Source organism: Limanda limanda, chromosome 8 (genome assembly GCF_963576545.1).
Source record: "Limanda limanda chromosome 8, fLimLim1.1, whole genome shotgun sequence".
NCBI classification, from domain to species: domain Eukaryota; kingdom Metazoa; phylum Chordata; class Actinopteri; order Pleuronectiformes; family Pleuronectidae; genus Limanda; species Limanda limanda.
The window spans coordinates 16,403,736-16,418,168 of NC_083643.1; positions in this window are offsets into that span (position 1 = coordinate 16,403,736).

The window sequence follows — 14,433 nt, forward strand, 5'->3', positions numbered from 1 at the left end:
AGGGAAGGGGGGGGGCAACCCTCCGGACCGAGCAGAGGCTAAAGCATTACACATTGAACCTCTGTCACCGTCCGAGGCAGTTCCAGGGCATCCTGACAGCAAATTGACTTCTGTAAATTAACAAAAATATATCGGTGTTTGGTGTGAGATGGATGCCTTTTAATTGTAGCCCTGTATTGAAAAGTCTAAATTACCCAGCACACATCTAACATAGTAATGAACACAGAATGAATGCCTGTTTGGCACGTTTAATTGCACGCTGGAGCTGGTAATAAGTTTTGTCAAGGTGAAATCTTTAAATACTTGTACTGTTTAGGATTTAGGTAAGTAAAGCAAAACAAGTGCTGGAATTGAGTGTAGTGTTGCTGTAAATTGTTAATGTTTAGCAGAGAAATTGCTAATCAACTTGCACAGACTTGTAATTATCTTCTAATTAGCTAATAACTCATCAGATTCCTCGGTGTTAAGAGAAGCAAAAAAGCAGTCCACAGCATGTTGACTTCCTTGAAATAGGTGATGCAGCTGATTCTTAAATCAATTATTTAGCAGGACAAGTCACGCCATGTTTTTCTTTCCTCTGTCATATAGATATATAGCTTGGCAGAAACAATTATTGTGTGAACAACCCCTGCAGCTAATGCTGGTGAGGTTATCATTATGAAGCCTCTGGATAGGCCAGCAGCTCCGTCTCCATGCTTGCTCCACGATCAGCAGGGGTACTGGAGCCATCACTCAGATCACTTTAAGGATCACGATGGAATTACATCTTAATACACAAGTGTCAGCCGACAGTGTCGCAACGCTCCCTTCGACGTGACATTTCCTTTTTTCAAAATTATAATGAGACGACCGAAAAACATACAGCTCATTACTTTTCAACCAGAAGGCATATAAACACTTTGAACGCGTTAATAAAGGACTTTTTAAGTAATGTGCGATAAATCAAATACTTAGTTTTGATGTAGTTAAAATATATTTTCAGTAGTTGATAATCGTTCACCTCTCGCCTTACCTTACATTTGAAATACCTTTCCTTTTATCTTTTGGAGTGGGGTAGCGTATTGAAGCCATTAAAAATCTATTATGGTGTATTTCTTCACCCAAGGGATGACAAGAAGCACCATCATTCTTTTCTTTACATCCCCCTTTACTTCTTTATCTTTATGACGTGTGTGTGTGTGTGTGTGTGTGTGTGTGTGTGTGTGTGTGTGTGTGTGTGTGTGTGTGTGTGTGTGTGTGTGTGTGTGTGTGTGTGTGTGTGTGTGTGTGTGTGTGTGTGTGTGTGTGTGTGTGTGTGTGTGTGTGTGTGTGTGTGTGTGAGTAGGGGAAAGGGGGGTTATATGCCTGCTGTGCCTATAAGTGTTTCCAAAGCTACTGTCAGTGGGTGGCTAAAATATCTGTCAGTCATCTTCTCTGGCTTTCTGCCTCATGACCACTCTCATCTGACATCAGGACAAAGTTTTAACAAATGCAATCTTCAGACAATTTTCATCAAGGTCTTTTATGATTTACTTCACAGCAAAAACATGATACAAACGCTAATTTTGTATCCGTAGTGTGGGTCTAAATTTATTGAGTTTAATTTATCATTGTCATTGCTTATTCTGTGTTTAGTCGATGCCCTTAAGCCCGAGCACTTAACTTCCTGCCAAAACCTCCTTTTTTCTGGAGTTGAAGTTGATTATTGCTTTGTTTTCCTCTCTTGTTGATGATGTGGTATCATGTTCACTTCATTCATACTTAATGCTTACTCTGTTGACATTAAGAGAGTAGTGGATTTTAATAGTTTTTCCACGACTTATCCGCGGAGTTAAATGAACTATCCGTTTTTATTATATATTATGCAGTATTTAAAGTTTCAGCTCATTAAAAAACAGACGCCCTCCACACACCCCCAGGCTGTCTTTTACCCCCCACCAGCATGCAGTCGGGCTCCTCTTGCCACAGGCTCTGCTTGATCTGTTTTTCCTAAGTCAAAAATTGAAATACTCCGAAATATTTATTCATTTGTTTATGCCTTTTTCTTTCTCTAAAGATAAGAACAGCCTAATGTGTTTGTAGCCCAAACGAGCGGCATCGCTGGATCACAAAAGGTTCATATTGCTTGGTTTTGTTTGACAGATGTAATTAATTGCACGTTCATATATGTTTTATCACTTGCTTCAAGACAAAATATCTTTTATGTATATTAGTAATACCGTATGTACCCTAATTTTGCACCAGACCAGGCCCCTTGTGATTGCCTTGCTTCTTACATGCACAATGTGCAGCTGCCCACACAGCAACTCAATGCTAGACTGGAGATTTACATTAAGTACACTGATACTGATGCTGCATGCAAACACAGAAATGGAATAAATCAATTTTGTTCTCAGAAATGCTTCACATACTTTCTGATGCAGTGTGATCTCCAATCTTTCTGCAAATGAGCTGCGGTCCCATGTAATGGTTTCTGCTCCTCGTGGGAGGCCGCTGTCTGAGAAAAGCTGCTGATTGAGGGGGAAATGTAATACAGGTGTAAAGCAGACTTGATGGGGGTCTTACACGAGGGTTATGCATTTTCACAGTGATATACATACTGTTACATATTTATCAAAGAATATGGAATCTGCTGGCTTGACTCTTTCTGGCCTGCAGAGATTTGCGGGTTTCTGCTGGAGTGTTAATTCTGGCAGAAAGCGTGGCTATTATGTTGAATTAATAGGAATTAAGGGCTTAAATTGGTTAAGTAAGCACTTCATTAATCGTGACTGGATTGCTGTGTGAGAGAGGTTTATAGGTGGTGTAGAGTGCTGGTACTTAGATGAGAGAAAAGGGAGGGAAGGTGTGGATGAAAGAGCGGGATGGTGCTCAGTATGTAGCCAAGCGATCTCATACATATCACATAATAGAGAATTAAAAAGATTAGTTGATTCATCAGTTAGTTAATCAAGAACTAATTGGCACCTATTTTAATAATTGATTGATAATTTTTGTCATTTATCAAGCAAAGTAGTGAAAAGGTGTTGGAACCTTTCTGGTTCTGATTCCTCCAACTGGAGAAATTGCTGCTGGTTTGGTGGAAACATTTTGGTTTTGGACTTTTGGTCATAACAAGACATTTCAAGACATCACCAGGGTCTTTGGAAAGTTAAGGTTTTTTGTGGCATTTTTATCGATCTAACAATATTATTATGCATTTTAGCCACTGACTGAGTGTCAGTATAACTGTCCTGACTTTATGCTGTGTGTTTTGTCCTAGTCCAAGTTCTGTGTAACGTTTGGGACTTTTATTCTTCTTTTCAACTTTAACTATGAGATACAAATTTAAGGGCTTTCATTTGATAATAGGCGTCTTTATTCTGTTAATGCTGAAACCATCGGGCAACTGTTCAGTGATGTAAACTGTGGCTCTCAGTTCGGACACAGCCTCAGCAGCAGTAGGTGAAGTTATGGCGTAGGTCAGTTGGAAGCGTCTGCCTCACTTGACATGCCTCCCCTAGCAAAGCTGGACTAATTGAGGTGTGTTTTTATCTGGGCTTGCTAATGATGATGAGGGTGCAGGAGAAGTAGTCTGTCCCCTCAGGCTGAGGAATAGCATGACTTAGCCAACCCTCTGTACTTATTGTCCAACAAAGGGGGAATTCACTTAATGCAGTGTTTCAGAAAAGTGGATAATTGTGGCCACAATCAATAAAGTAACCGAGCGGAAAATGAACGGTGTGTGCAGTGTAGCTGTGTTGTAGATATTTGACAGAAATCGAAAAAACGCGAGGTTCTTGTTTTTTTTTGTTTGTAGGTTCCAGCCGAGTCAGCAAAAGAGAGGTTGATTCCAGTTTCTGCCTGCGATATACATATGCAAGCTGGTAAAGCTGCACGTATTTACTTTGTGTCCATGTAGGTGTGACCAGGAGCATGTGTGTGTGTGTGTTTGTGTTTGTGTATATATGGTGGAGGGGGTAGGTTTGGTTGGATGAGCCACATTGTTCCTGTGCGGCCTAGTGACATCGCTGGAGGCCAGAGAGGGATGGAACCTGAGAGGGGTGACAGTGATAAATAGCCCTTTTAATAACAGCTGCCCTACTTGGCCAGCTAGTCCCAGTCAGTGTCCTCTGTGTATTTATGCCTATGTTTATTTATGCATCCATAGCATGCAGGAAATCACCACCGCAGGGGTACAATCATTCTTTTTTGTGGTGGGGGGATTGCATCGGTTTAACTTTGGGAGGAGGTAAGCCAGCTCGTCTTAAACCGAGCAGATATTCATTTAACCCTGATCTTGATCTGCTGGTATGTCTCTGCTCAAATAAAAAATAAATATTCTCATCTGAAAGAAATGTTTTTATGACGTAAAGTACAAAAAAAGGTCCTGACTGTGCAAATAAAGAAAGGTTTATACTTCCGTGTGCATGGCATAGTTTTGGACTCTGGTTTGGTATTGGTTCCCCTTGCAATGAAGACAGAATTTTATTTTGAAATCCTATTTTCCTACTATATCTGAGGACAAATCCAGTGTTCAAAACACCCCGCAAGTCTTCTTAAAGGAATCTGGATGTGTTATTAGTTTGCACCATAATGGTTAATCCTTTCCTTTTACTGCCTTCAATCTGCATGGCTTTTACATTTTTGGTTTCATTGTTGCTGTTTGACTGAAGTCAAAAACCTTTTGTCTGCTGAAATATGACCTGAGGCCCGGGCCTGTGAATAGGGAGTGGGGAGGCTGTAGATCAGAGGTGTCAGAGCTTCTTCCCGGAGGGCACCGCCGGCGCTGGTCTCGCTCCAACCACTTCCCTCCCTTTAATTGGTTCAATTAGTTAAGTATCCATATACATTATTGTGTATGCATTTTTCATGAATCTTCTTAACGCTCTGTTTAAACCGAACAACTTCCGGCTATGATTTGCCATTTGGATGAACGTCAAGGAGACTAAATGATTGCGCTAATTGAGTAATTAAAAGCAGATGTTAGAGCAAGCGCCAACAGCATACACTTTAAACACTTTGCCCTCCAGAAAACCTACAGTGTTTTTGACACCCCTGTTATGTATGGTTATCCCAGAGGTGCCTCTGTAATAGTTACAGTTTCACCCTTGTGATTATTCAGTTGAAGTCTTTGCTATTGAACCAAAATGGTGTTTTTATGCTATTTTGACCATGGGAAATGGTCTGGAAAAGAAAAGCCCATCATGCTGCCTAATGGCCGGACTCAGTGGTGCACAGATTCAACATGAGCTCTAGACGGGCAAAGCATGATATCTCTACACTTGCCATACCACTGTAGCCCCCCCCCCCCGTCCCCCTTTCCCCCCCGCTGTCCTGTGGCGGGACACTGGTAGCCTGAACGAGACTCTTATGAGGGACATGATGTTATGTTGAAGGTAATTAACGCTGGAAATGTGCCAGTAATGGGAATCAGTGTGCCATCAAATCGCAAAGGAGCAGAGTCCTTTTCCGTGGTTTTGACAGCTGTGGTGATTGGAGCAGCGCTGGAAGGCTTCACAAAGTGCAGATCAATAAGTAACCATTTTCCTATTAAAGAAAAATTACCTGGACATTGCACTAAGATAGCTTGTGGCTCTTTCACTTCAGACCAGTTGTGCAGGGAAGGCTTCTTGTTGAAAGAAGGTTTGTGTCATTTAATCTGAGATGTTATTGCTTTTCAGTCCTTCTAGTGTTTGGTAATAATTAAGTGGGTTTTTTTTAATATGGAATGGAAAAAGGTGGAGCTAATGTTGGACCCCTTGTCCATCCAATTAAGTGAAAGTGGTTGTTTATTGCAAAACAAATATTCTGCTGTCACATAATTTTTTGGTTCAGGTTAAGTATGTAATTTATTTTTCTTAAATGTACTTTAACTCCCAACCAAATCCTCAAATTTGACCTGATTGAACTTGACATTTTTACATGTAAAGACGTTACTTGAGCTGAGACATTATTATATTCATGTTTCAATCAGATCCGAAGCAGAACATTTGATTAACACCTAATGTTTTACAGGGAATAATTAACGAAACGAGAATGGCACTCAATAGAGCACATACACCTCTGCCAAGGCCCAACATTCTCTTAAAATCCAATCAAGCTTCACCAAATTTCACACACTCGTACATATCAGTTCCCTTAGTATGTCAAACTCCTTGAGTTATTAACTGGTAAAATTTTTTAAGAAAGTTTTAAAAATTGTTCCCTGGAACCGCTCCCTCAACTGGTTCTGCACCTAAATGTAATGGATTCTTCACTGACCCATCCCACATCCTTCCAAGTTTTCGTGGAAATGCAATCAGTTGTTCTGATGGATTCTTGTTTAAAAACAAACTCACTAACATTTAAACCAACTAAACAAAAAACAAACGGAGCAAAAAACAAGCTCCTTGGTGGAGGTAATTAGTAAGGTAAACAGGTTTCAAAGAGTTTTTACAGCAGTTTACTTGCTAATCTGATATTTTTTGAACATCCTTTATGTCACAAGACTAAATAATACCAAGTAAACAGTGTTATTACTCATTTTCCCTGGAAAGCTGGGGATGTTTGTGATCATCCAGACCCTCTGACACTGTCTTATAATGGTTTTCAATTAAACGTTTACTGTCGACCCATTTTCCCAAATAGTTTATTTTGGCTGTTTCACCTGTGAAGTCATTTGAACAGAGAAGCTAATAATTGCCCACCTATGCCAAATGTAGTCAGTTAAGATGTTCTAAAGCAGCAGAGAGCGTTGATGGCAAATCTTGTTTTAATAAATCTCCAGGCCACTGGCGTGGCTAATGAACTTAGTAATTACTCATCACTGGTTGGGAGAGTTTAGCCCGGGTGAGATGAAAGCAGTGGCTGCTGGGAGCCACAGGAACGGCACAACAGGCAACAATCAACACAGTGTCTGCACAACAATCAATCAAAACTGTCAGGCCCTTAACACTCACAGTAATTTGCTGTTGTTTTTCAGAAATGAGTACACCTTGTAAAATGTAGCTAAGATCACTTTCCCAAACACCTTGCAGCACAATATGTTTAAACCAATGGGATCTCTGCCATATGATTTATCACATTGCTCTCTGAAAAATTTGTATTTTTAGCTGAGGAACTGTTTCATGGACTCAAATGACTCCACTGGAGCTTGAAGTCAGTTATTTTTACAATACACTGTACTGTGTGGTTAAATGTTGCTTTCCTTCATTTTTTTTTGGCTTAGTGTTACAGCTCAGTGGTTTTTTGTTATTTGCTTTGCTTTGTTTTTCACTTTAACGTCTAGTCAATCATGCATTTCGTGTTGTGAGAATGAGACGATGTTACACTTTGGCAGCAGCTCGACAAACAATGACATATATTTGAAACATATGAATAACAAAGCAGAAGTTTGTGAGTTTGTTTATTTATTTATTTATATACACATATTTATATTTCTATATATATAATACAAGGAATCAGTAGAGAGGGAACTAAAATAAAGTGAGGGGATATCTCTATCTATCTCTGTCTATCTCTCTATCTCTCTGTCTATCTATCTCTCTCTATCTATCTACTCTATCCATCCCACGTTGAAACATTTAAATATGAATAGTCAAACATTTAAATATGAGTCGCTGTGTTTTAGTGAACATCTGTTAAACCACAGTGATATTTAAATACGAGTCAGAGCAGGCTGGTGAGTAACACTGGACTATTCACAGATGCTCCTCTGCACAACTCTAAATCATGTTTCTTAATTCCCAGAGCCACATCTCAATCATACTCCTTGCTAATTTGAGAGTCACCCTCATTTCATTTTAAACGATTCATTTTTGGCAAATTTGTAAATGGCCCTGATGTGTTCTACAATTTAGTCAATTACTGTTTCAGCCAGCAGGACTCCGGGGACCAGGAACATACATCGCCTGGAGGTACCATCTCAATAATTGTTTCAGAAAAGTTGGGAATGGATTGCTAATGCTCTGTTCCACTTATTGAAATGTCAATTGGAGCCAAGACCCTTTTACTTCTCTTCTCACTCTTCCTCGTTGCAGTGTGACTGCTTCACCTCTCCTTCCATGAGTCCTAACCATTGCTACAGGAGTAAAACTGAATAAGATATTTCCTCTTTCCTCTCTCAACTTCCAAACCCTTTGTGTTCTCATGATGAGTGTTATGATACGGTTTATATACAAAGAGCTCTACAGAATAGATTAGCTTCTTCTTCTCTAAATAAAACAATGACTTGCAGAATTGCTGTCATTTTTGAAATAAAAATGTACGATTTGAACTGCTGTATACTGAAATTGTAATTAATTGATAATTAGCTGGATAGAATTAAGAGATGATACTAATCCAAATGAGGTCTTAATGGGCACTAATTAAGTGGAGAATCCTTCTTTATGGAGCCAAACAGTGTGACCTGCAGACCCCAATTAATTAAGCTATTATTAGCCATTTCCCCGTGTTTGGCTAATCTGGATCTTGTTCAACAGGAAGCAACATTTGTTACTAAACTGTTGGAAATGTGTTCCTGTTTGTTTTTTTCCTACAGCTTCCTCCCGTCCTCCAAGCCAATTAACCTGTGACGAGCCCGTTGGTACAACGCTGATTAATTAGAGCAGGGAAGAGATCCACACATGACGCTGTGGAGAAGCCCTCAGGTGAGCACATGTTAGTACAGGCAGTTATCTGTTGCCTTTATCCACACGAGTGGGAACTGAAACACATTGAAGTCTTAGTCATTCAGACACTAAAAAACAGCTTAGACATGAAGAAGCTATTTGATTAGGATGAGATAGTAACACTTTTTACTCTTATCACTAATATCACATTTATCCATTGTTATAGGTAATTTATTTACATATTTCCAGAAAAGAGGTGTTCAACAGGATCATAAAGGACACAAAGCAAAAGTCATTTGCATCACAACCACAGTGGAGCATGATATCCGCAAAATGCTTCAAAATACAGATTTATTACAGTGATTAGGTAAGTGAAGTACAATACTTTGCAATTTGAAAACCATGATGAATGGCAGAGCTGCATATTATCTAATTCATAAAACATTACCAAAAGATAACAGATAAAGATAATTCTTTATTAGTCGCGCTGTGCGGAAATTTGCCATGTTACAGCAATAAAGGGGATTGTAAAAATAGAAAAGTAACTAAATCAATAATTTAATATAATTATATTAATTGCCAATAAAAACAGAAATAGGAAAAATATTGTTCAGGTTCTTAATATAATGAAAATTAGTTGAGTGATGTTTTCTCAGTCGAAATGCGTTCAGTTGTTGTTTTCTTTTGAACTTGAATAATTCATTATATTTGTTTTTTTAAGTGCAAAGACATTGGAAAACATTTGTGAAATCACTGAAGATGCTTAAAAAATGACTCAACACCTGGTATAATACATCAGTCCGAATGGCAGACACTGTATATTACAGTCATGGTTAATAACAGGGAATAGATATGTGTGTTTGTGTGTACTGTGGGTCAGCTGCATGTGTCTGTTCTGATTACTGGATGGGTAATTCTGTACTTCTGTGTGTAAGACCTTCAGCTCTATTCTATAATTAACTCTTGCCTGCGCCCATCAGCTTCCATTCCACACTTGATGTGTCCATAGTGACTGTTACATGCAACCAGCTTGCCATTCAGCATGTATTAAGCTGTCAGAGTGTGCTGCTCTCCCAAGCCGCCTGTCTTCGCTGAACAACCCAGCCTATTAACTCCTATTGACTGTGACACACATGTCCCTCCAAAATGAGCGGTTCCGTATTGATTTTTCCTGAGCTCTCCTCACTTCCCCCCTCTCACGCCGCCAAGGGTGAGATCTTTATCCTGACTGATTGTATATGTTCATCGTATCAGCGCGCCGTTGTGCAATTGCCATTTCAGACCCATGAACCCCCGCTCTGTGCTCCTGCTCCTGTGCATCACGGCTCCTTGTATGCAGCCGGGTCTCGATGAGACAATTAAAAGACCCGACTCCCCTGTGTCCTCTGCAACGCTGCGGTCAAATGGAGCCGTAGACCCTCCACACGACCCGTCGTCTCCCTCCAGCTTAACACAGCACACATCATAAGACATAGGACATGACAGCCAGCTCTTCTCCCCCCCCCCCCACTAACAGACTGCCTCCCAATCAATGGAGCTGAGTAGAAGGGTGCCATATCCTCTCAGTGACGCTCTCTCTAACGGCTGCAGACAAAATGAACACTGACAGCAGGTATCGACGTCATATCAAGCTCCGCCATTGAGAGAAAAATGATTATCTGCTGCTGGAATCAGTTATTGACACGCTGTGGAATAGCTTCCCCTCCCCAAGGGATTTATTGATACAGTTTATGGTATATAAATATTTATCTTATATGTGTCTGAAATAGATTTGTCTAGTTAAGGTACAAAGCGCGACTGTGGTTAGCCCACGGAGGGCTATCAAGTCTGCGCTCACGCCACTCAGCCATGACTCTGCCTTTCCTTCTTGTTGGATACTGTTTTTACAGGCAGCATGAAATTGCTTTGGCTGTTGTAACTCGGTCTCGGAGTTAATAGTAAAACATGTTGTAATTATATTTTATAGCCTCTCACTCGAGAAAATCAGAATGGCTTTACACAGGCCATCATACCGTAGACCTGCCACGTGTCACGACATCACTGGAGGAGCTGGTCAAACCCGTAAACATGAGGAGAAAACAGAAATGCCTAAATCGGGACTGCAGGAGTCTTAATATTTTATGTGGACTATTATTATTTAAATTTCATTTCTACAGCATATAATGAAGCATGCGTTTAGAGTAGACACTTTGGATTTTAAGTTTTTGAAGTTGGTGTCATCGTGTGGCTGCAGGTCCAAACTGATAACTGTGAGTTATACAGACATCATAAAAACTGAAATAGTACATAAAAACATGTACTATTGCAGATGGTTAGATACTTTGTTTGTACAGCAGGTAAAGAGCAGCCAAGACAGGAGCACCTAGGATCAGTCTTCTATAGTCAGCATCAAAATATGCTGCTTCTGTTTCAATAGCTGCAGAAAAAGACAGTTTTACATTTGCTCTCGTGCTTTATTCAGCCATTTTGTCAGATCTCTTCTGTGTCACCTGTCTAATATATTTTGATTGTCCTTTCTATGATTGGCCAAATATAGTTCATTCTTGAATGCAACATCTATTGCTTGTGTGTTGCTCTTCACTGAACAGATTGTTAAGTCTCTTAAGACAAATTAGTGATTTGTGGGATTGGTCCATATAAACAAAATTTGACTTCACTTGACTAACAGCCGTGATGGCAGGATGAAGAGACAGGTCACAGCAAGGACGTTTTAGATCTCCTCGTCTTCTTCACTTGATAATTCACTTGTGGCTTTTTCATTTTAACACTTCAGTCACAGCTAATGACAGAAAATGCTTGTTATGCAAATATGAAAATGGACCAAAATGACCCTTTTATTGTAAACTGTATAATCTTTCATTTACGAAAAAGGACATCCATAATTGCGATTGCTTTTCCCTTTTTTGTGTCGACGGCCAAGAGAGCGGTCAGTCTTTTCATATAAACAAGCAGAAACTGAAAACTCACAGGACCTACTAGTCTTTTGTTGACACCAGTAACTCTGTTTCAAAGAAATTAAATGTGCACTATCTCTGGGCCATTTCAGAGAATTGTTCATGTCCAATAATTCCAGTGTGGGGACTTCATTTTCACAATTCTCCTCTGACAGCTTTTATCAAAATCAGATGAAACAATTCCAGCCAAACAAATTTGTCATTAGATTTGTCCATCAGCTTCTGCTCCCTGGTATTATGGTTTTATTGTACAGCAAATGTTATATTGATCTCCCACCTCTCACAGCAGCTGAACTTGAGGTGACCCGCCCCGATGTTAAGAGGTGGGACGATGCAGCCTTGGCATTTCAATCTTTCAGCTTGACCTTTGCAAATTTGTTAGTTAGTTTCATCTCATTTCAGTGAAAGTTGATTTACAGCACGGGCAAAGGTTGTGGGTCAGCACTCCAGCCGCTAAAAGACAATTAAAATCGGATTATTCTGAGGAGTGTTTTTCTAACAAAGATGGGAAATACATCAAATGCAGTGATATTGTATGATATTGATTTTTGCGGACAAGCACATGGCAGTGTGACTTTTCCCCCCGATGATGCACGACCGCCGCCCTGTGAACATGACAGGCAGTCTCAGGTCAAATACCTCCGTCTCCCATCCTCCGCTGTGTCTCTATTACAATCTGTTGGCTCTTGGGCTGACTTATTGACCAGCTCTCATGCTTGTTACTCAACAGAGGAGTAGTTTGCTGTGATTGATACCATGACTACTCTAAGACCTCTCACACCCCCCCCCTTCCTCCTCCCTGCCTCTTTCCTCTCCAAATCCTATCTGTGGTTTTTAAAGCCATGAGTGGGTTTCATTAATGGTCTCTCCTGTTTATGACACCATAATTAGAGTTGAAGAAAGGCACCTAACTACCACAGTTCCACCATACTGAGAAAGTCAATAATGCAAGCCCAACAACTTCTCACACAATTGAGCCCTGTGGAAAATCTATATGCTCTGCTGCTCTATGTCTTTATGGCGCCGTTTCAGAAGAAGCCACCTGATTTGTTAGTGTTTTGTCCTCCACTTTTAACTAATCCCACAGAATTGATTATTAACGCCGGCGATATCATTTAGCTTCCAGCAGCCTCCACAGAATGAATGCTGTGTGGGATGTTTCCTCTGTTGGCTGTATTCAGTATAGCTTGTGAGGCCTTGTGGCCATTTACCTACTTTGTAATTTGTTTTGTGCTCCAGCTCATGTACATGCAGTGACTCCTGTAAAAACCCAACCAGGCTGACCGCCACGCCTGGTTTATTTGTGTGCAGCAGGTCATGGGGGATATTACATTAGATTGCTTTTCCAGAAAATAATTCTGCCAGGTGGTCTGTTGGCCTTTACTCTGTGTATCTGTCAGGCAGGATCGTGTGCACTTACACTCAGAAAGAGAACTGTTTGAATACACACAATTACACCCTTGTTTTTTTACTCACCCATCTGTCTTTTTAATTAAAACAACAACCAAAAAACAGCTCAGGGAGTTCCAGTCCGTGCAAGAGAATATGTGCTATTGCAGACTGCACCTTGGATGATGAAAGAAATATGTTGCTTTCTCCTACGAGCTATTTTCAATTGAACATTTTACCCGTGTTAACGTAAATTCAATCATCCAGGAACAACACCGCTACTTAAATATAATTTTCCAGTCTGGCACCTTGTGTCAAGCTCTTGAAGTATGTTTTGTGTTTCCTCAGTCACAGGTTAGTTTGAGAAAACCGCTTTTGGGGAGGGGGTGTCGAGCAGAAAAGTGTGTAAGGTCTTTAGATACTGAGCAGATGACGGTTCTTCTGAGTAAAGACAAGTCCGGTTTTTATTTATTCATAACCCAGCATTGCAAAGTGGATAGTGGTCACTTAAAGCACTAAAGTTCAAATTAGAGTAGGATTTTGGTCTTGGTCCAGTGGTGCTGGAGTGTCAGTATTTGTAACAGAGCTCCCTGTTCTCACTGAGGGTCATGACTGTCATCTGATGGGCGCTTTAGAAAGCTCCATGAATAGTTGATGTCCAAGCATTCAGTGTGGCCCAGACATGGATGTAAATAAGATGCAGGTGACTGGGACACCATTTCAAGGGTCAGGCTGACTGCAGCTCGGTTTCATGTGGCTTTTCTATTTGCACATTTCCCAGTAGCAGCACAGAAACAAGAGTAAAGATGTGTTCATACCGACAATAGTGCTTGAGTATAGAAATAAAGCCCTCCCATTCATTTGAAGCAGACAAGAGTAGGCCGGGGCTGCCCTGTTCACGCAAACCACCCGACCATTAGTTTTGTATTTTGTATAATCTTATCTGATGATGTGAGTGGTACTAGATTACTTGTTAAACTGACCTTTTTGTTGATCTGAAAGGAAATGTATCCAGATACCAAAATACAAAAATCTGGAACTGATCAACAAGTAGATGGATATAAAGATAGATCCAAAGATGTTTCCACTTCCTCCCCCACTATCCAGCAATGAAGCCAAAATATCCTGGATACAAAAGTGGCATCTGGCGTTCCTGCACGGTCAAGATCAGAGATGGGGCAGCAGAAGCACTCAACACAAATTACACCTGTGAGTAATGGGAATGTTATTCCAGTTATTTGTCCAAATTATTACACACAATTTTTGACCATATGATCGCAAGTTTACCAATAAGATTCATCAATGGGGACTATGAATGTCTGAATATAGTTAATGACAAACATCCATCAGTGGTTTTCTGGACCAAAGTGATGGACTGACTCATCTCCATCCCCAAATAGAACCCCTTTCATAAATGCTAATGGAAAAATTAACCACTCCTCCAAGTTTAAGATTATAGGTAGCAGTCATGTTGCAATCTGAAGGCAGTGTTAATGAGGCCAGAAAAAACATGTTGAGATGACAGCAGCCTAATGACTAAT